We start from the raw sequence: 21991 nt of genomic DNA, 5'->3' as shown, positions 1-21991 counted from the left end.
GGACCCAGGTGCTGCTGAGGGGGGCCTGGCGGGGTGTTGGGGGATAAAAGGCTTTCTGGAGGCCCTCTGACCCCGGCCGTCCCACGGGAAATGAGCGAGGAGGCTGCTGGCTGGCAGACAAGCAGGTGTGCCCTTAAGAAGCCATGGAGATTAGCTGGGGCTTATCCAAACCTCTGCAGGAGGCAAATCTCTCCTGGCTCTCTCGGGAGACCTCGGTGCTCCTCTGGCGTCAAATAAGCCAGACGCAGAATGGACGTCAACTTGGTCTTTGTGAATCCAGGGCCCCAGAGCAGGAGTCTGGGCACCATAACACTCACCAGGGCCCCCGGTGAGAATGGGGTTTTTGAACAATATGTTTAGAAAAAAGAAAAGAGAGCAAAAGAAACGACCGCAAGTTGGAATCACAGAAAAATGAAGCCCCACTTGTACTTGGCTCTTTGTCTTTGGGGCAATTTTTATACCGCATCCACCCCACCCCACCCCCGTCCCCGCATTTGACAATTTGACCGAAAGTTTCTTCTTTCTCTAGAAAATATGGCTTCTGGGAAAAATAGGTGTTGTCTGCTCTTCAGCAAAGGTACAAGCCAGAAGGCTCAGAGGTTGAGAGCCTCCTTCTCAGGAGCCCTAAGGAAAGCAAATTAGCAACATGAGCAGCGGAAGGAGGGAAAAGGGCGTTCTCATCAGTGTAGAATACATCCATTTAATTCCACGCCAAGGCCCAATGATGTGGGAGTAAAAACACTGGCTTTAGATCCAGCAGATAGGCATTAGAATCCTGATTCTGCTGTGTACAAGCTGTGTGACTCTAAACAAGTCACTTAACCTCTCTGAGCATTGATCTTCCCACCCTAACATGAGCATTAAACAGAACTGTATGAGCAGCTGGCAGAGTACCTTGCATATAAAAGGTGCTCAACAAAGTTAGTTCCTTCCACTCTTCCCTCTTTCGACAACCCAATTCTCTATATAAAACAGTAGATAAAATCCCTACTATTTCACACTTGTTGAAACCCTTTCCCAAGGACAGTCATTCACTTGCCCAAACCTCACCTCGATGGAAAGAGAGATCAGAATCCAGACTTCCCTGACGCCCTTGCTAGGCCTTGCTGTTTGATGGGCACCATAAAGATGGCCCAGTGCCCAGTCTCAGAAAGGTTCAAGAATGGCTGTGGCAGAGGGGAGACCTCAGCATCAGACGCTAGTACACATGGGCTACCCTGTGGAGGAGTCCACCAGGCAGGCCGGAGCAGTAACTGTCTCTCAAATGTGGCTGAAACTCACCAGGAAACACATGGGATGTATGGGACTTGGGGGGTGGGTGGGGATTGGTCTTCACAGCTTTAACTAACAGTGTAACCAAGAGCCCTCTTATCTTTTAAACTGGTTGTGCCGCACACATACCCAAGTACAAGACAACTGGCTCTGGAATGTCTGAAATGGGTTGATGTCCTTGACGCAATGACAACAATAATAGGACTTTTTTCTCAATTCACCACCCTCCCTGCCAGCACATGCTATGCAAGCAGGAACGTCACTGCAGACAGTGGGTACAGCCTTCTCTCCCCCTGACTCTCAGATCATCTCTGGGGTAGGAAAGTTCTCTGTAAGCCAAACTGAGGTCCATCTTGTCTTGGTTTCTTCCTAAAGGTAGTTAAATTTCTATTTCTATTTGAAATGTCCTACCACCAGTACCTAAACGGATAATTTTAGAACTAGGACTCTCATACGTGCTCTCTCGTTTTAGAAATGAAGGAACTGAAGGAGGCTCAGAGATGTGGAAAACTTGCCCCAGGTCATGAAGCTAACTTGGTCAGCTGTCGACTCAGTGCCCACCTCCTCCACTGACTGACCCAGGGTTTGGGGGACCCACATGGACGAGAGAAACAATCTCTTTGCATAGTTTCATCAGTCTAGAGCTAACTGTGCACAGACCTCATGAGAAAGGCACTCAAGGTCAAGTGTGATAAGAACACAACCAGGATGACAAATATTCAAATATTCCATTAAATATCCTCAAGGAAAAAGTAAATAAATAAAATGCCAAAAAGCCCTTGTAGGAAGTATTACTTTTTTAATTTATAGATTTCTTTACGGGTCCCCAAGGCAGTGGGTTATAATTATTATGAAGAAGGCAAAGCACTATAAATACATTCTTTGGCTTAGTCTCATCATGTCTGATAAAGTTGTTTCCTTCAGCTATAATTTACTGATCACCTACTCTGTTCCATGTATATCCTAAATGCCAAGAATATGCAGATGGACAGCCACAGCCTCTGTGTTCAAGAAACTCCACTAAGGGGGGCGCCTGGGTGGCACAGCGGTTAAGCGTCTGGCTTCGGCTCAGGGCGTGATCCTGGCGTTATGGGATCGAGCCCCACATCAGGCTCCTACGCTATGAGCCTGCTTCTCCCTCTCCCACTCCCCCTGCTTGTGTTCCCTCTCTCACTGCCTCTCTCTCTGTCAAATAAATAAATAAAATATTGGGGTGCCTGGGTAGCTCAGTCATTAAGCGTCTGCCTTCAGCTCAGGGCATGATCCCAGGGTCCTGGGACCAAGCCCTGTATGGGGCTCCCTGCTCCGCTGGGAGCCTGCTTCTTCCTCTCCCACTCCCCCTGCTTGTGTTCCCTCTCTCGCTGGCTGTCTCTATCTCTGTCAAATAAATAAATAAAATCTTTAAAAAAAAAAAAAAGAAACTCCACTAAGGAAGGGTAAAAACAGGCTCTACGAAAGATAAATTAAAGACCTAAATGTAAGGTCTAAAGCTATAAAACACTTACGAGAAAATACAGGGAAAAGTTTCATTACTTTGGATTTGGCAATGATTTCTTGGATGGAACATCAAAAGCCAAGCAGAAAAAGAAAAAAAAATAGATAAATCAGACTACATCAAAATTTGAAACTTCTGTGCATTAAATGACATGATCAGCACAAAGGCAACCCGCTGAATGGAAGGAAATATTGCAAATCACCTATCTGATGAGGGATCCTGGATAGATGAAAAACTCCTACAACTCAACAAAAACAGCTAGATTCAAAAATGGGCAAAGGACTTGAATTTTGGCAAAGACAGCATATAAATGGCCAGTAAGTACATGAAAATATCACCGCTCCTCAGGGAAATGCAAAACTTAAACTACAATGAAATACTACTGTACACTCCTTAAGATGGTTGTTACCCCCCAAAAAAACAGAAAATAAGCATTGGAGAAGGTCTGGAAAAGTAGGAAGCCGTGTGCCCTTTTGGTGGAATGTAAAAAAAAAATGGTGTTGCCACTGTGGAAAATAGTATGGTGATGCCTCCAATAGTTAGAAATAGAACTACCCTATGATTCCACAATTGCACGTGTCGGATCATATCTAAAAGAACTGAAAGCAGGGTCTTGAAGAGATTCTTGCACATCCGTGTTCACAGCAGAATTATTCAGAGTAGCCAAAAGGTAGAAGTGATCCACGTGTCCGTTGACAGATGAATGGATAAATAAAATGTGGTCTCTACATACAATGGAATATTACTCAGCCTTACAAAAGAAAGAAATCCTCATACATGCTCGTATACGGATGGACTAGAGGACATTATGCTAAGTGACAGAAGCCACTCACAACACAACTGACTGTGAAGACAAATAGTACACGATATCACTTGTATCTGGAATCTAAAAAACAAAACAAATGAACGGACAAAAAAAAAGAAACAGATTCATAAGCACCGAGAACAAACTGGTAGTTTTCAAATAGGAGGGAAATTGGGAGGCGGGGGTTGATATCAGGGAAGGAGAGGTAGGCGTACAAACTTCCAATTGTAAGTCACAGGGATGAAAAGTACCACATAGGAAATGTAGTGAATAATATTTGTAATAACTTTGTTAAAAAATGATTAAGATAGTAATTTTTATGTCATGTATATTTACCAAAAACATTTTTTTAAAAATGAGACAAGAGATACAGGCACTGAAATCACCACCATCAGTAAACTTAGCAGGAGCAGATGGAAATCTCTAGTTTCACAAACACTACAAGGGACCATGCTAGGTGAAGCCCCTATAAAACGACTAACAAAGAAACGCTAAGATTCTGCGCGAAAGCACGTATCCTGAGGGGAGAAGAGGGAGAGCCTTACTGAAGAAAGGTGGTGAACTCTAGAGCCCTATCAAGTCTTTCTCACAGACCGTAAGACTCACCAGATGTTCATAAAACCAATAACGTTAAATTTCTCCATCCACAGTTAGACATCACCTGAAGTGCCATCTTGATAGAACAGACATATCAGAACAGTCTAAAAAGTTCTAGGAATCGTTAACCTTTGCTTTTGACTGTTAAGAGGTTTTGCTTCATGTCTTCGGGCAGGGGCAATGGGGACTGAGGTGGCCTTTGTAGTGGTTTGGTACATTTTTGAAACAGAACATTAAACTCACAGAGGACTTACCGGTTGACTTTGTTTGACCAATAATCTAGATCCCGGTTCGCCTTCCACAGGGCAGATCTCCTCGAGCACCACAGTCTTGGAATTTACTGAGAGGGAATACAAGAAAGACAGATTACTAGAGGCAAAGGGAAAATCATTTCTCCATGGTCCCAACACCTATATGGGGGTGATCCAAGTGAGTGTGATCCAAGTGTCCGTTGACAGACGAATGGATAAATAAATGGGGGCCCTTCAAACACCACGCCTCTCTCCTTAGCATTTAATGAGCTCTCTTTTCATGTGTCTGTGGGCTCAGTGCTGTGCTAAGGCTCGGGGTACACGGAGATGAGGGCGACCCCTGCACGCACTAACATCTCATCCTAGGGAGGGAGAAAGCAACAAAGCATAAATGACATTGTCATAAGGTAGGATGTCTTGTGGTTCTGTCTGCGTAAGCTAAAGGAAGCGCACCCACCTCCCCTCACACCGCTGTCAGAAGAGAAAGCTAGAGCCCAGAGGAACTAAAGGTTCAACAGGGACTGCCTCTTCGCAGGCTTGGCCGGATGAGTCTCCAACCCATGCTCCCTGGTGCTCGGTGTCCCTCTCACTACATGCCCAGTCTCTGTCTGGACTTGGTCGGGGCCTGCAGCCAAGGCTGAGAGCACAGGACTCCATCCCTATCGAAGCCTGGTAGCCTCCCAGTGAGGAGACACTCCCCGTCCCTTGGCCACAGAACATGCGGCCATACCTCAGGTCAAAAGGCAAGCGGCCAGCCAGCGCCCACGGCCAGCGCATCAGCACCGCTGTCCCCAATGCCAGGTTGGCAGCACTGTCTTCGCGAATTAAATAGGACACATCAGCGTGATCCCAGGGCTCTGATAGACCTCACTGCCTGACCTGCTGGGTCAGCCTTATTCCCACCCATTTCAGACACCCAAACAAAGTAACACATGCTCCCCGATGACACCAAACTCTGTGTGTGTGTGTGTGTGTGTGTGTGTGTGTGTGTGTGTGTTTCGCAGTCTCCATGCATGATCATCAATTAAACACTCATCAGACTTCCACTGACCTAGAAGGGGGAGGAGCCATCAGTCGGCCCCTGGGCATCTGCCTGGGCTCGTTCCAAAGTCAGCCTCTTGCCCCGGTTCGTGGAACGTATTTAAACCTCAATGAAGGGCCCTCACTATCTTTTCTACTGGATCCATCCACCAGGCTGAATGAAGCTTTTAGAACCAGCAAGGACCAGATGGCCCTCCAAGATCATTTCTGAATGTTTCCATCTGAGTCATTTGTATGCGGAAGTCTTCACAAACTAGCAATCTGGGTAGCAGGCTCCAGGCTGAGTCCAGCTTTCCAGACAGCCCATCTTTGCCTACAATTGAGAAGACAAGCACAATATTGTAGGGTTCCACAAAAATATTACAGCATTTATCTATATGTGTAGCATCAAATACATGAAGTGTCCCTGTCAGGCTGTCACTACAATGGTAGTGTGCCACCACTACCTCCCTCCCCGACTCACTTGTCTTTTTCCCACTGCACCTACCGCTGTGCCCTCGGCGCAGGCTGAAAGCCAGCTTGGCCAATCAGCCAGCAGAGGGTACTACAGCGTCAGGGCAATAATCCGATTCCCGATTCCCGGCAAATCCGGAGCCGGGAGAGATTTAGACTAATGGAAATGGGCTCTAGTCTGATCACCTGCTGGGAGCCCCTAGCCAGAAAGTGGGGTGGGACGAGGACATGGAGCCAGCAAAGCACTGGCAGACGGGCCTTCTCCTCTGAGGAAGTGGGAAGGCAGCGAGTATGAGTCAGCGTCAGGAGTCCCACGGTAGGGCCAACTGAGTTCCTAAGTGGGAGGCAAATCCACATGAAGGGGGTCAACCCAGCACTCCCCGGCCTGGGGATCTACCCTACAGAAGAGAAAACTTATGCCCATGCAAACACTCGGACATAGATATTTATGGTAGCTCCATTTGTCATCACCCCAAACTGGGAACGATCCAAATGTCCTACCACCAGTGAATGTATAAACCAAATGTGGTATATCCATATGATGGAAAACCACTCAGCATTAAAAAAAAAAAAAAAAAAAAGTGTGAATTATGGCTACATACAACAATGTCCATGAACCCCAAAGGCATTATGTTGAGAGAAAGGAGCCATTCTCAAAAAGTTCCATTTGCATGATTCCCTTTATAGAAGAGTTTCAATATCTCAGCATTGTCAGGGACCAAGGGTGAGGGCAGGGTATGACTGCAAAGGAAGAGCATGAAAGAATATTTTGGAGTTGATGAAACTGTTCTGGATCTTGCTTTTGGTCATGATTACGTGAATCTATAGCCGTGTTAAAATTCATAGAACTGTATACTCACACAAGTCAATTTCATGACATGTTAATTAAAAATTTAATATTTTTTTAAAAAGGTGCATTAAAAATCAAAGGGATATAATGCGAGGAGCAGGATAGGGTAAGCAGATGAAGAGTGAGGTCAACAAATGGTCATCAGCAAGAATGTCAAGTTGAAGTAAAGCAAAGAAGGCCAGAGTAAAGTCCAGTCAGGAGGACAGGTGTATGGGGATGGGCCCAGAAGATCAGGCTGACAGGCCCAGAGAGGCCATCTGGACCCTTGTGGTGCTGGTTGAGCAAGGAGTCTGCCACTCAATGTTCATGCAGCCCCAGAGACTCTGCTCGCCCTTAGGAACTAGCATTCACGGTAGTGCAGGGCAGGCTCAAGTTATTCCTTCACCTCCCTCCCTGGGAAGGAGACGCTTATTAGCTTTGGGCAGGGGGTTAGTTGAGAAGGGGCGAGTGACAAACAAAAGCTAGCCAAATCTAATCTAATCCTCTCATTTACAGATGAGGAACCTGGGAGAGCCCCCACACCGCACAGCCTGCTAGGGCCCTCAGAGGTCCTGAATCCCAGCCGTGGACCCTTCCCGCCATGGCTCGCACCACTCCCTTGTCAGTTCTCCAGCCTGGGGATGGCGTTGCTCCTTGTCTGTTCTGGGCAGGTGAGACTTTGTTTTTCCATTAAAAAAAAATAGCAAAACAAAGGTGACTCCATAGCATCCGATCACAACACATTGAAACATTTACTACTTCCCTTAACCTCTTACTTACTGTTGTTTTCTCAGATGTGTTGCTCACTAAATCCCATGTCTGAATCCCGCGTCATCCTTCTCTTATTCGAGCCATTAAATACAATGATCAGACTGGATGATTAAAAAGATAGCCAAAGATCTTACCTATCAAAGAACCTTCTATGTCCTATCCACATGTCTCATTTCCATCTAACTCTGTAGAGCTCAGAGGAGGGAGGACAGCCTCACGCTTTGCATATAAGACTCTTTTGGATTCAATGGTATGCAAGATAAACCCTAGTTGAAGAAAGAGTGGAGATGGAGGTCCTGATTCACGCTGCTGATAGGAGATGTGAGATTTTATGATACGAGATGTGACACGGATGTGAAATTCTAGGTAAGTTACTTCCTCTCCTGAGACTTAACTTGCTCCCTTATAACATGACCTGATTGGAATAGAAAATCATCATGGTACTTTCTGGTCCTACAATGTTACGTTCCATGATTAGCCTTAAGTATAGATGGTAAATAATTAAACTGGTACACAAAAAAAATTGAGAAGTTTAATTCAGCAAATAGTTATTGAGAGTTTCAGGCTACATGCTAGCCAGGAGGTATTTAAGAATATGTAAAAATGAACCCTGCCTTCAAGGACACACAACCTAATGGATCAGAACAAGACTCTAGATTTAAAGGCTCCAGAGTCAAGTCACACTGTTTCCCTTGGAACCATTTGGGTCATTTGTTTAACTTCTCTGAACTCATTTGTTCATCTATAAATTGCAAATAATAATGACTCCAGCTAGGAGTGAGAAATAAATGAGAGTATATTAAGTTTTATTATTAAGCCATTTATATCACTGTTCTGCCCTCTCGAAACAGCATTTTTCTTTCTCCCTCCCATACTTTTTTGCAAATAATCTCCATTTTTAATCTCATTTCTTGAAGTTGAATTTTCTATTAATGCTTTGAGATGCGACTCAAGTTTTACTTTTCCATGAAGACTTATCCATCTGTTCCAGCCAATACAAATCTTCCTTGTCTCTGGGTTTTTATTGCCTTTTTAAAATATTACATGGTATTTTCTATTGCTTCATAGTTAACTCAGGTATGTATGGCTGTTAGCTTTCTTGAACTCCAGCTTCTTCTGTTACTAACTGCCCACAGGGACCTCAAATTCTACGAGTATCAAGTTGAATCTATGATCTTGTCCAAAGACGCTGCTCTTCTCCTGGGGCTCATTCCAGTTCATGGTTTCTCAGGTGCTTACACTAGATACTCAAGTATTTATCATGTTTCCTCTCCAACATATTCACCTCCAATCCATCCTATTATTCCCAATTTATGTGTATCATTCTCTCATCTCTCTCCTCTCCTTTGTCACAGCCTTCCATGAGCATCTCTTGACTGGGTTAAAACAATGGCGGAGGGCAGGATGTATCAGTATCACCTAGCAAGCTTTTCAAAATATCCTTATTTGCCTTCCCATCACCCTGTATCAGATCAGAAACTTGACTGAGGTGAGGGAAAAGGCAGAAGACTAGGGAGGGAAAAAACAGCCTGTGTATTTTGCAAAAGCTTCCCAGATTATTCTGACATATTGCCCATAACCGTTGAGCACCATCGTTTTAAGCTTTCTCCTCTCCAATCCTTTCTCCCTCTATTGACCAAATTCCTTTTCAAAATTTCCAGTAATACACAGCTCCTCACTGCCCTTTAGGAACAAACAGCAGATTCTTTAACCTGGCTTTCCCATGGCTCCAGGCCACTTTCCTGACCTGATTTCCTCTAATTTCTTCCAGCCCAGTAGATTCCAGAGAAACCAACTAGACCGTGTTGCCCTAGACACACCATACCTTCTCACACCTCTCTTCTCCGATTCACACCGTTTCATCTTGGAATTCCCTTTTGTTCTCATCTCATTAACCCTACCTGAAGAAATCCCACTTAACTTTCAGTGCTCAAACCAATGCCACGTCCTCCATGAAGTCTTCACCAATCCCTCTCTTCTTCCAGGCAGAATTAGCCGTTCCCTCTTCTGCACCTTCACATCATTCTATTCACAGTGCTAACCTACTGACCACCAGTTTGGGTAGGCTGCCTCCCTCGACTTCCTCCAAAAAGCTACAAGTCTTTCTTTTGGTCTCCTACATAATTGTTTCACTCTGTTACAGTTACACCCTATTGCACTCTACGTGTTTGTATGTGTGTGTGTACATGTGAGTGTGTGCTGAGTTTCCTGACCTGTTTGTCTACTAAATTAAACCGTGATCTCCTCAAAGATAGATACCGTCTTATCTTTCTCTGAATCCCTAGTACCAAGCAATATTGCAGAATTTTAGTTTCCACTAAATAAATAAATCTTCGGTCAAAATTCAAATTAGACATCATCCCCTCGTCAGCCTTTCCCAGCTCTAAGAAGTGGCGATGCCTTGCTTTACCATAGCACATTGCATATACCATTTTTTACTGAAACTATCTGTTGATGAGTCCACGTCCTTAACTAAGACTGTAACTTCACTGGGGGTACGAACCATATTTTTCTCTCTTTCTTACCTGTAGCATACGGCACAGCGTCTGACAAATAGCTCTACTTGCCAATGTTCCAGAACAACTAAACTGAATGTACTGTTGTTTCTTTGCAGGGATCCTCACTGTATCTTTTACCACTCTTACATTTTTGACACCTCCTCCAGCCCTGGACTGAGAGCAAGCATTCAGCAAATATTTGTCAATTGACATAGTCTTATGGAATGTTCCAGAATAAGTTGAGAGGCTGCAGTGCCCTTCTCAGTTGTGTTTCCAGAAAAGGACGGATTGAGCCTTTCAGGGCTACACCCCAACCCTAGCCGATGTTCTGTATCTATCCTGGCATTTCAAGTCAAGTCACCAAAAACAAGGATCTGTCACTGTTCTAATTTCTGGCTTATTTACCCAGCCAAATACCAGCAATTTTGCTCCTCTCCAGTTGTCCCAATATGTTCACCAGATTGGCATATATCATGTTAACCTCGTCCAGAAGCAAAATAAATAAATAAATAAACATAGAGGGGACACAGAAAAAAAATTCTCAGGAAAATTAAAAGTAATGCCTACTTATGTGACAAGTTCTATTCAAAGCTGAGAGCTGGATCACTGCTCGGTGTGTTAGTACACAGGCCTGCTGGATAACGACAACTTTTAACGTTACTTTATCCACAACTGAAGAGTTTTGAAATTTTGAAATTTTTGAAATTTTGTTTTTAAAAAATACACCAAAATATCAGGATATTTATGGGCATAAATTCAATCACACCTTATTATTAAAAAACAATGTGTGGTATGTTTTCCTTCACACAGTAATAATAATTACCATGTTTTTTAAAGGCCTAAACATGATAAAGTCTCTCTTTTTCTCCACATTTAAGTAAAATCACACAAATACCCTTTTACAAGTTTATAAACTGTGTAACCATTTTGAAAGCTTAGGCACAACTTAGCTGAAACCATCATTCAAAATATTGTTAGCTAGCGAGCAACCCCCAAGAAACCATTTTTCTAGAAGTTGGGAAATCCCATTAACTTGAGTTAAATAAAAAGAACAAGTCCAACAACATTGGTCATAGCACACAGACTGGGAGGAGGGACAGAAAGCATGGCTGCCGTCAAAATAGCAGACAGGTCAAAAAATTTTAGAGTTTCTTTCCAGGTAGGTTTGTGTGTGAAATTACTCAGAGGCAAAAAAAATAATGACCCTGGGGCGCCTGGGTGGCACAGCAGTTAAGCGTCTGCCTTCGGCTCAGGGCGTGATCCCGGCGTTATGGGATCGAGCCCCACATCAGGCTCCTCCGCTATGAGCCTGCTGCTTCCTCTCCCACTCCCCCTGCTTGTGTTCCCTCTCTCACTGACTGTGTCTATCTCTGTCAAATAAATAAATAAAATCTTTAAAAAAAATAAAAATAAAAATAATGACCCTGCACTTGTTAATTAAAAGACATAGGGATATTGGTGAACCTGAATTCACATTTTATGGTTTTATTTAAAAGTCCCCAGAGTCATGATTACTCCAATTTCTACAATCGAGGATAGATGATTGTCTTTCTACGGTGAGGTCATTTGTGTGATGAGCCGTAATTTAAGGCTCCATCAAGAGGAATGAAATGAAGTATCAAGAATTGAGGCCCTGGTTCAGATTTGTCTTAAGAAATCTGATACCAGAAAAAAAGATGAGTCTGGGCTTAAATGATTCTGATTATCCATACCACCACATTTCACTGGTATAAAATGAAGTGATGTGAGATATCCAAAACAACTAGTCTTCATCAGGATGGGCCCCAGTGAGGATCACCACGCTGAGCTGCCATTTTAGGTCATTTCCCAGATTAGCAAGTAGTGGGGGGAGGGGAAGTGGAAACCATTTTGAGAAGTTCCAACGCTTCTAATATTACCCATCCAAATGTCCGCGTGCTCTACTTTGTTAATGCTTTACATGAAAAGAAAGGGAAGTTCAAAACGATCTTAAATGTCTCAAATGTGCAGAAAGATTGATTCTTTTTACCAGGAAATAGGTCCCTGAAACCAGCAAAGTGCATCCTATTGGAACAACTTTCCTCTTTGATTGCCAGTTTTTAAGGGAAGGCTAAGTCTTGCATCCTACTAACCAGCCCAGAATTGCTCTGAGATCTCAAGAGTAACTGTGCAAAGTGATGAATGCTGGTCCAAGGAGCTGAACTAGAAAGCTTAGTTTCTTCACTTTGGTCCATGATCCAGCACCATCGGTTTCTCAACGTTGGGTAAGCCAAAACTCTCTCTGGTCCTCAGTATCCCCTTATGTACGTCAGGGGAAAAATAAAGTCACTCCTTTCAAGAGTATAAAGGTACATTAGATTGTGACGATCAAATGACTTCAGCATTTTGGGGGAAAAGAAGTTTTGCAACAAGGACAATAACCTGTTTTCTTTAAGAGGTTAAATAATGTGAATAAATTACATTTATTCTATGAGTTCTTGGATGCTTGGATGACCTGGTTTCATGAGGCAAATGGCCCTGGAGTTTCCTGTCAGGCTTTATTTTAGTCCTACCTTGCCAGTTGCTGGAGAGAGGAGGAAAGGACAGAGGGCCCAACGTGATGGGGACTTGTAAAAAGGATTGAAGAATGTTAGAGAGGCCTTACAACATCGCTAACTGTTTGAAGGATGGCTAACCTGAGACATCCCTTTTAATACCCTCCCACAAACTTTCGAGCCAGCAGTCCTGAAGCAGGCATTTTATGGATTACATATGCATGGATTTGTATATATAATATTACATCTCCTTTTCTCATCCTTCCAGATCTACTCTCAGAGAAGTGGGTAGAGGAGGGATTTTCCCCACGTCATCTGTGTTTCTTTTACATAGAACTTCACATTAAATGAATGGGGGGGGGGGACCCTGGATTACCACATAACTTCTCCTAGAATATTCTTAGGATTCTTATGCTGTGCTTAAAATGTCAACTGTTAAAATAATATAATTATTTTTCAAGGAAATCCCAAGTCTATATAAATGAAATAGTACCTACCTCCTCCCCCAACCCCAGAAAAAATAAATCTGCGGAGAAAATAGAGCTCAGAGTATCCTTTGTAGATGGCATCCTCATTCTCCACATTTGCTTATTTTTAAACCCAACTCCTAAACATAAAACATCATATCCATAACCATTAGGAGCTTTCTATTTGCTTCCCAAAATGCAAAAGAATAGTTCGTTGGGCTGGCTGATTAGCATGGTCAAGAGTCCTCATCTTGCTAATATGTTTTACACTCCTTATGAGTACTTAGACCCCTATGTCACAAAGGAAGTTAAATGAGCAATTTTATCTCCGAAGTCCTCATACAGTTAGGTAGAAGGAGGTGTGCTATTCATTCAGAAAAGGATAGCACAACTGTCCTCCAAATTTAGGAAGAGAGAAAAGAAATCCAAAAGGGTTTAAAAGGTGATGACCTTGAGAGGTGTGTCTGTAACTTCACTGGAGAGTCTCAAAGAACCATATGTTTTGGGGGGGAAAAAAAAGAAGAAGTTTTCAGTTGAATGAAGATGTTTGGAGTTAACGAGGGGATTGAACGTGGTTTAGCATTTGGGGCCATCCCCTGCCATTTTAATGGTCATATTAAATCAGCATGAGGGCCTCTGGGCAAACAGAAGTAGAAGAGCTGCATCCTCTTTTATCATATACACACGTATATGTGATCTTTTGCTTGATTCTTGATAAGGTGTTCCTCCAAAATGCCCAAAGATACTACTCTTCCCTTTGTTTTTTAAAGATTTCTATTTTTAAGGTCCGGAAGATAAAAGGCACAAATAGTATTTTAACCACATTGCATCCAATATGTAAACTATTAAAGATGGGGTTTTCATTTTTCAAAAATGTCCAGGTTAGGTCTTCTGTATGATTTTGCAAGTTTTATATCTACTGGAACAACTGCAGATAGTTGTGTAAAGTATTTGGATTAATGGTTGAACTTGAACTTGTGCCTTTAAAATATCTGGGGATTGACCTTGGCCACAAGAGCAGTTGTTCCTTTTAAGTTGATCCAGCAGAAATTAAGTATCTGCAGGGGGCACAGGCTAAAAGATGGGGTTCCCTCCAAGTCTGTTCTCCCGTGGGACTAAGCGTTCCTTCGGGCTCCGTGGAGAACCGCACTGTTTGGAGTGCAGAAAGAACTTGTTTACAGCACTTCCATCTTCTTGGACCCCGAGCTTTCCATTAACCTCTTTGTCTTCAGCATTTTAAAGTGGAAATCCTAGCTGGCCTTGTAACATTTCAGCCATTTGCCCCTCACTTCACATTTTGCCCAAGGAGATTGGTCAGAAGATGGGGTTCTCCATTTCTCTTGGCTCAAAACGCTCTGAAGAAGTTAGCAATACCAACTTCCCCATACACAAAGGCTTTGGGAACATTTATTTAAATTTGACTTTTGAATCAACCCCAAGTGACTGTTCCTTGGCAAAAGATATGTAACTTTATCACAGACAAATTTTCCTTGCTCACAATTCCTGGCCCGCAGTTGCTGTACGGATCATGCAGATGTGTGCTGGAAATTAAACAGTGTGCTACCAGGGTGGGCCTCAATTAAATTCAGACTTGCATTCAAGCCATGCCCTGTTCTGCATTTCTTCGAGAAGTTTGCTTTCTATAGACATTTCAAAATGTTCCTTCACAAAAGAAGGAGGCAGGGTGGCTGGGCCCAAGTCCCCTAAATCAAGGCAGTGAGAACAGAAAGGAGGGGAATTTATTTGCAGGGTGCCAAAGTAGCTGTTAATATACATGGATCCTCAGACTTCTCATTTAAGGTGTTTTCTTAGGGAGCCCCAAAGTTATGCTCCCCCACGTTCACAGACAGACGATAATCATTATTTGGAAAAGAAAGAAATTATGAGCTCATATTGAACATCAATCCACCAGCATGTGTTATAAAATGGAATGGTGCCTTGAGAAAAAATTTCTTCCTCTGCTTAAAATACATTTTAAGATGGAAATGCTGAATGTTAGCAACTTCTGATAAGAGTGAAGAGTCCTGGGCTCATGTGAGAAGTTAGATGGCTTGAGGGAGAAAAAAAAGTGATCAAATTTGAAATAATTTTTCTACATAAGTATAGGCAGTACAATATTCAGAAGGAAGAAAACTATGGAGAATCAATCATAGACATGATTTTTCTATGCTACCACTAAGTTTATAAAATTTGCAAGTTTGTTTTCTGGCAAAATTGCTTGAATATGGAATTGAGATTTAATCTGCTTTCTGATTCTACGTGGAATTGGCTTTAATCACTTCAACTCATCTGAAGAAATATAGATTACATGAAGTTCAAGTTGCTGGAAAAAAATTCCTAGCATTTTCATGCTTATGTCAAATGGCCATTTGAAATACTTTCCTAAAAATCTATTTGAGAGTGTGTCTCTGTGACCTTTGAAAAGTTTGGGAGTTGTCAGAGGAGTTGCCCTGCTCAAAGCAAATAATCACTTTTGTATTAATGTCGCCCAAAAGAACAGCTCTCTGGTTAACGTGCAAAACAACATACTCCTAAGATTGATAGCCACATCAATGATGGTCAAAAGCATCTTTTTTTTTTTTTTTTTTTTTGTAACGTACATTGGAAAGTTACCACACACATTTCACATGCAAGCTTAAATGATCTGAAAAAGACAATCACCGATTTCAGGCTGAACTGATTCCAACATTTGAGCAAATCACAAACAGCAGATCTGGCCTTGCTTAAAATTTCCATCTAGTTGTTGAACTGAACAAAAATAAACAAATGGAAAGCTTGACAGATGAATAAGACTTTTCTCATGATTTTTTAAAACCAAAAATGCAGCAGAAAACAAATACCACCACAGAAGTCCTTGCAAAGAAACTGCCTTTGGCATCTAGTCTGGAGCAAACAATTTTCTCAGACCACCCCCCTCGCGCTCCCACCAAAGCCCTCCACTCTTGCTTTATCTCCTAATTTCGTGGACTGGATCGCTGAGCTGTTTATCAAACAGCGTGCAATAAAAACGGCTTCACTCTACTACTCCATGAACTCTTGCAATTTTCTCCCTCCTCCTGCACAGAGGCCACTAGTAAGGGAAAGCCTCAGGAAAAAAAAAAAAAAAAGCAGAGCAGTGAATGCAAAGAAACAATAGCCGGACCATGGCTTTGACAATGCCTTCCCCTCAACCCTCTTTCTGCTCCTGCTGTGACACTTGCATTCAAGAGCAAGGGCGGCTGCCATCGGATGCATGGACAATGGACTGAGGAATACAAGGCAGGGGGGAAAAAAGGAAATCAGATGAATTCTGAGCTAAGATGGCAGGGCGCTCACCTTTTCCGTGTTTTTGCGAATAGTCTGGATGGAGGCGTCCCGCAGAGAAGAAATAAAAAGGGTGTCTGAATTGTTGGATGGTGCTGAAGGCTTCTGCATTTTGCAAACGCATTTTAGAACTATTTGCAGGGGCATACGTGCTGCCAGCCATCTCTCTCTCTCTCTCTCTCTCTCTGACTCTCTCTCTTCTGTTTTATGTCCTGCTATCTCCATCACACCTCTATTAGTATGAAGACTTTCTGCCTGTAAGTAAGTGAGAGTGTGCATTCCTTAGTGTTTGAATCAAGACCCACGTCTGCACGCATTTCTAATCCAAGGAGCCTATAGCGGTTACTACAACTATCAATTAGTCAGCGATAGCTGAGACCCTCAACGCCTCTGAAGGACCAAAGGTGGAAAGACATGCAAATATTCCAGCACCTGGATCACGCAACTTGCTGGCTACAAATATCGGCACCTTTCCCTGGTTTTCCTTTCTTTCCTTTTGTTCTTTTTAACTTCCAAATCTATGTGCTATTACAGGCTACTAACGTATCCACCTGCATAATTAGGGATGGGAGTGCCTCTAGGTATATATGTTTCTTTGGCATCATTGAAATGCGTTAAGCTGAACTAAAAAGAAATACCTGGTGACAAATCAGAGTTTACGACATATGCGATCCATGCTCCATTTTACCAACTGCAGGTAGAACTTAAATTAAGGATGCAGTAGAGTTCTTTGTCCATTCCAGTGGCTTTTATGAAAGAAGCTAATAAAATAGTGATAAAAAGAGGAGGGGGAAAGTATTCAGCTACAGAAAAGCATGTATGAAGATTAATTCTCCTCCATGACAGATAAAATTATTTTGATTTAAATTCACGTCTGGATGTTAACATTGGCTGGTTTGTGCTGGAGTGTGTGTGTGTAGGTGTTTTTTTTTTTTTTTTAATTTTATGTGTTGTGAGTACCAGCGTACCTTGGATCTGTCTGTGGTAACTTTCTTTGGATATATTCTGTGCTAACAATCTGAAGCAATAGAAAGAATTCTTTTATCTCATTTTGCAGAAATCTCAAAAAAAAAAGCCTTTTGAAAAACAATGCTTTGCCTTACAGTTTTCAAGGACATCAAAATATTGCTAACTTGAATACACACGCAGAGAGAGAGAGGTGTAAGTAACAGCTGATCTTCCTCACTTGTGAATATGGACAATTTCAAAGGGGAAGGGTGGACTCTGTATCTGATGTGATCTGTGATTTTTCCCTCTTTTCTGGGGCATGAAAAGCTGCATTTCTCTCCTCAGCACTTCTTGCGAGAATCGAAACTATTTTCAGACAAGGTATGGCACACATCCTGTGAGTTAACGACCTCCTCTAAACTCTGGAAACAAGACAGAAAGTCTCACCGGAAGACATGCATTTACAGCCGGGCTGTGGCAGAAGCTGCAACCTAGTATCACCTTATTTCCCTCTGCTATTTATCCCTCTTCTGGGGGCTGCCACTCCACGGAGCAATTTCTGTTTTCTTTCTTCCTAGACAAAATGGCTCAAGCAATAACTTTACCCCTTTTAATCTGTCAGGTAGCTACAGAAGCGAAGCAATTTGGAAATCACCCTCCCAGAGAACACCCCCCCATCCCCCACCACCACCACCACGGAGCCTGAACACGGAGTTGCAGGGACGGGCAGTGAGTCTAGCAAGCTTGCACAATGCGGAGAGGTGTTAGAGAGGAGGCTAGCCCAGGTCCCTAGCAAGATAAAGCAGGGGGGAGAGAGGGAGGCTCAGCAACACCCCCCACCCCCACCCCTACCCCCACCCCTCCAACAAACCCTGTCACTTAAGAAAGAAAGAGATCCTAACGAGGTTGAGAGGGAGAAGGGAAATAGTGCTAAATAGCTGGCGAGGTGACCCACCGTCCTGTTTGCTCCTTGGCGCTTGCCGAGGGGAGTAACAGCCACAGCAGTGACAACGGCGTTGCAATGTGCCAAGTGCAATTCTGCCCAGGGCTCTCTGCCTCCCAAAAAGGAAAGAAAAGCATGCCTCAGACAGAACACAACGGGAACGAGCAGGCGCCATCGTCAAGTCACGGACCCCATCAGCACCGGCTGGTCTCTGAAAGCCCCGTATCAAGGGTCCCATTCAAAGGCAACGAAGAAGCAGAGACAATGGCAAATCAAAACCTGGCAGGGCTTCCGGAATAATTTAACTCCTCACTCCAGAATTTAGATGGGTAGAGCAAGACACACAGGCGAGAGCTCCTTCACACCAAGGCGCGAGCATATGCCTGCCTCTCTGTGGATGTATTTTTAGACATAATATCAGGGGTAAGGCAGCCTGTGCACTCATCGATAGCATCCGCTTCTCTTTTTCACTCTGAGCCTAGCTGACGATCAGAGGAGGCAGCCCCCATTTCTCCCGAGCCAAAGGTCAGTTAGGAGCACCCCAAACCCTGACCCATTGTCTCCGAGCACAGAGAGCATTAAATACATTTTCAAGATGTGTTCCCCAAATGAGGTCACGCCTTGGGGCAATTTGCTCACTTCCCATCTTTCCACAAATGACTTAATTCGACCATCCAAAATCACAACCAGGAGAGGAAGTCGCACCTGGACAAAGACGATTCAAATACCATAGACTAAGGATTTAAACATTTAGTAGGACATGTATTATCAGTAACATGCACTAAACTTCCAAACTTCTCCAAACAACATGTTTATTAAAAGCAAGAAATGGATGGCATTTTATATCTTTTAGATGGGTTTTATGTTTGAGCATTCCTCCCATTCACCTGAAGCTTCAAATATTTCAAATAATCAACACAACAGAAAAATGGGATAAGCAGAAAGTAAAGGAGACATCCTCAGCCTTCATGAACAAATCAAATATAATGTAGTGTGCACTTGTCCAAGCCTAGGAATTTTCCCCCACGTGGAGGATTAAAATATTTAAAAACGTTCCTTTAAATCTTTCATATTAAAGTACACTTATTAAATATGTATGTGCACATATCTACACATCTACAAAATTCTCAAGTTAATTTAAATTTATGGGATAAATCCAAGGGATACTAGAGCAAACAATCCAAAAAGAAAATAGCCATAGAAAACAATCTCTAACCACACACCATCTCTCTAAAGTTTCACACAGCACTCGAACGAGACGGACAGACGCGACAGTGCTGAACGAAAACAACGCTTCACAACCGTGATATTCCAAATGAAATTCCTGAAAATGAAGAGCAAAATGCCCACTGCCATATTTTTGAGTCAGAATTTGTTTCTGTCAGAACTGGGGGTTGCTTTTTTTTTCCCCCAATGTCATATACATGTAATCTGTAAATGCGAATTACAGCATGGATGATTCCCAACTCCACAAATCAGCATTCGGAGTTTTGATTCGCCTGTTAAGAGTAGAAACAGTTTATAATTTCACATTGTAAATCTCACTAGGACTGAATGCTCTTACAGGGATTGACAGAGAAAGAATAATTCATGTCGGACCAAAAGGCTGCTTTCAGTCGGCTTCACGCAGCCTTTTTTCCAGCAGCTCTGGGCCAAAACGCATGTAGAATCTAGAGCTGAACTATCCATCACATTTCCCTAGCCTTTCAATTAATGACACTGCAATCAGATCGATAGAATGTAATAAGAAAAGAGCTTTGCATTTCTATACCTATTAATTCGTTGAGTAACTCCAGCAGTAAAACGTGACTTGAAAGGAAAAACACTCAAGGAAAATGAATTCTCTTAGCATACTGAGCAATGACGCCCCGACCCAAAAGTGAACACTGGAGTTTCTACCTTCCAGCCAACGTTATTAGGACCCAAAGATCATATTGTTCATCAGAAGCAAACTTAACTCTTTTTTTCCCCACCGGATTCTCTGTAGTATATACTCCCACCGCCCCAGGTCTTGTCACGTTGGTCAGTTTTGGGAATTTGGGAACAAATAACCCTGAAATGCGAGTCAGAGAATAGCCTGGGGCAGCCATTGCTCTGCACTGCCAAATTCGTGATCTTAGTTTTTCTAGGGCATTCTGCATAGAGGAATTGGGTTTAGAAAGAGTGGGACAGGGGAAGAATTATCAGAAAGCTAATTGAGTTCGGCCCCATCCAAAATCACTGCCTTGGTCTGAGACCATGTGAACAGTGACAGAGAACAACACGACAGAGTCTGCACTCTCCGTGGTTATCACCAGCGACAGAGGACCGGGCAAGCGAAGTATGAGTTCTCTGTAGGAAGGATGAGGCAAAAAAAAAAAAAAAAAAAGCTGTCCTCCAATGTCCTCTAGAATCATGTGCATGTCCAGACCTTAATGGCACTAGAGGTGAAACAACAGTGACTCCATGAACTCAGAAGCAGAGAGAAGAGGGGCGGTTACCAGGAGCAGGGGATGGGGGAAATGGGGAGATGTCAGTCAGATACAAACTTCCAGTTACAAGAGGAATAAGTTTTGAGGATCAAATATACAGCATGGTGACTATGGTTAAGGAGACTGTATTGTATAATTGAAATTCACTAGGAGAGTAGACCAAAGTGTTCTTAGCGCACACACACACACACACACACACACACACACACGGTATGTGAGGTGGCAGATGTATTAATTACCTTGATTGTAGTAAACTTTCGTAATGTACGCGTATATCAAATCATCACGTTTTACACCTTAAATATATATAATTTTTATTTGCCAATTATACCTCATAAAGTTGGAGGCAAAAACAGTAATTTCAGTCCTATAGAGTAGACTCTACTAAATGAAGTTTCCAATATGGTTCAATCAACCACTGGTATAATAGAAAGACCATAGGTTTTGTTACCAAACAAACCAGAGTCTGAATCTCAACTGTCTCGTATACCCATTAGCATCCGTGACCCTTCAGTTCGTGTTAGTAAAATACAGCTATTACTGCTTAACTCAAGGGCTGCTCGGAGGTGGAATGAGATCGGGTGTGTAAAGCACATGCACGCACTAGCTAAAGCTTTCTCTTCCCAATCTTCAGCTTTCTGCACATAAAATAGCAATAAAAATACAAGCTTATCGTACAGACTAAATGAGACAAGGTCCGGGTTGCTCACGAACTACTCAGCAATATAAAACAAAAGGGTATTAGTATTATTATCGTCGAGTAACACTAATGCTTTTTAAAACTGAACACGTCATTCAGTGTAAGACACAAAAGATGAATAATGTAGTCCGGTCCCTGACTGTGTGTGCAATTATGAATTTCAAACCCACAGGGGGAGTATCTCCTGATGCAGGCGTGCCAAGTGGCTTGGTCACACCGACCCGCCTTCCAACGGATTCTCCCTGAGCTGCAGATGACGTTGCTTCAGCATAGGAAATAAGGACTGAAGGTTCCTGGATGAAATTACGAGATGGAATCTAGCAATGTGTCAGAAACACCCGTGCTAAGAGGTAAGCCAATCACTACTCAGGGGGCTCCTATGTGGCTTACTCAGTTAAGCCTCCAGCTCTTGATTTTGGCTCAGGTCATGATCTCAGGGTTCTGGGATCGAGTCCTGCATCCAATCTGAGCGTGGAGCCTGCTTGAGATTCTTGCTCTCCCTCTCCCTCTGCCTCCCCCCCACTTGCACACGTTCTCTCTCTCTCTCCCTCTTAAATAAATAAATGAATAAATCTTTAAAAAAAGAATATTACTACTCAGTGTTTCTTGTGTTTATAATAAAAGGAGAAAGGAT

The 21991-nt window shown here is 42.9% G+C and overlaps 1 pseudogene; it reads right to left on the bottom strand.

Annotated features, from left to right (window-relative positions):
• Positions 1 to 16406, bottom strand: part of LOC121102832 — a 68102-nt pseudogene extending 51696 nt beyond the window's left edge.
• Positions 16407 to 21991: the final 5585 nt, after the last annotated feature.

The sequence above is a fragment of the Ursus maritimus genome, unplaced genomic scaffold (genome assembly GCF_017311325.1).
Source record: "Ursus maritimus isolate PB19 unplaced genomic scaffold, ASM1731132v1 scaffold_16, whole genome shotgun sequence".
NCBI lineage: Eukaryota > Metazoa > Chordata > Mammalia > Carnivora > Ursidae > Ursus > Ursus maritimus.
This window is presented reverse-complemented; position numbering and strand designations above follow the sequence as displayed.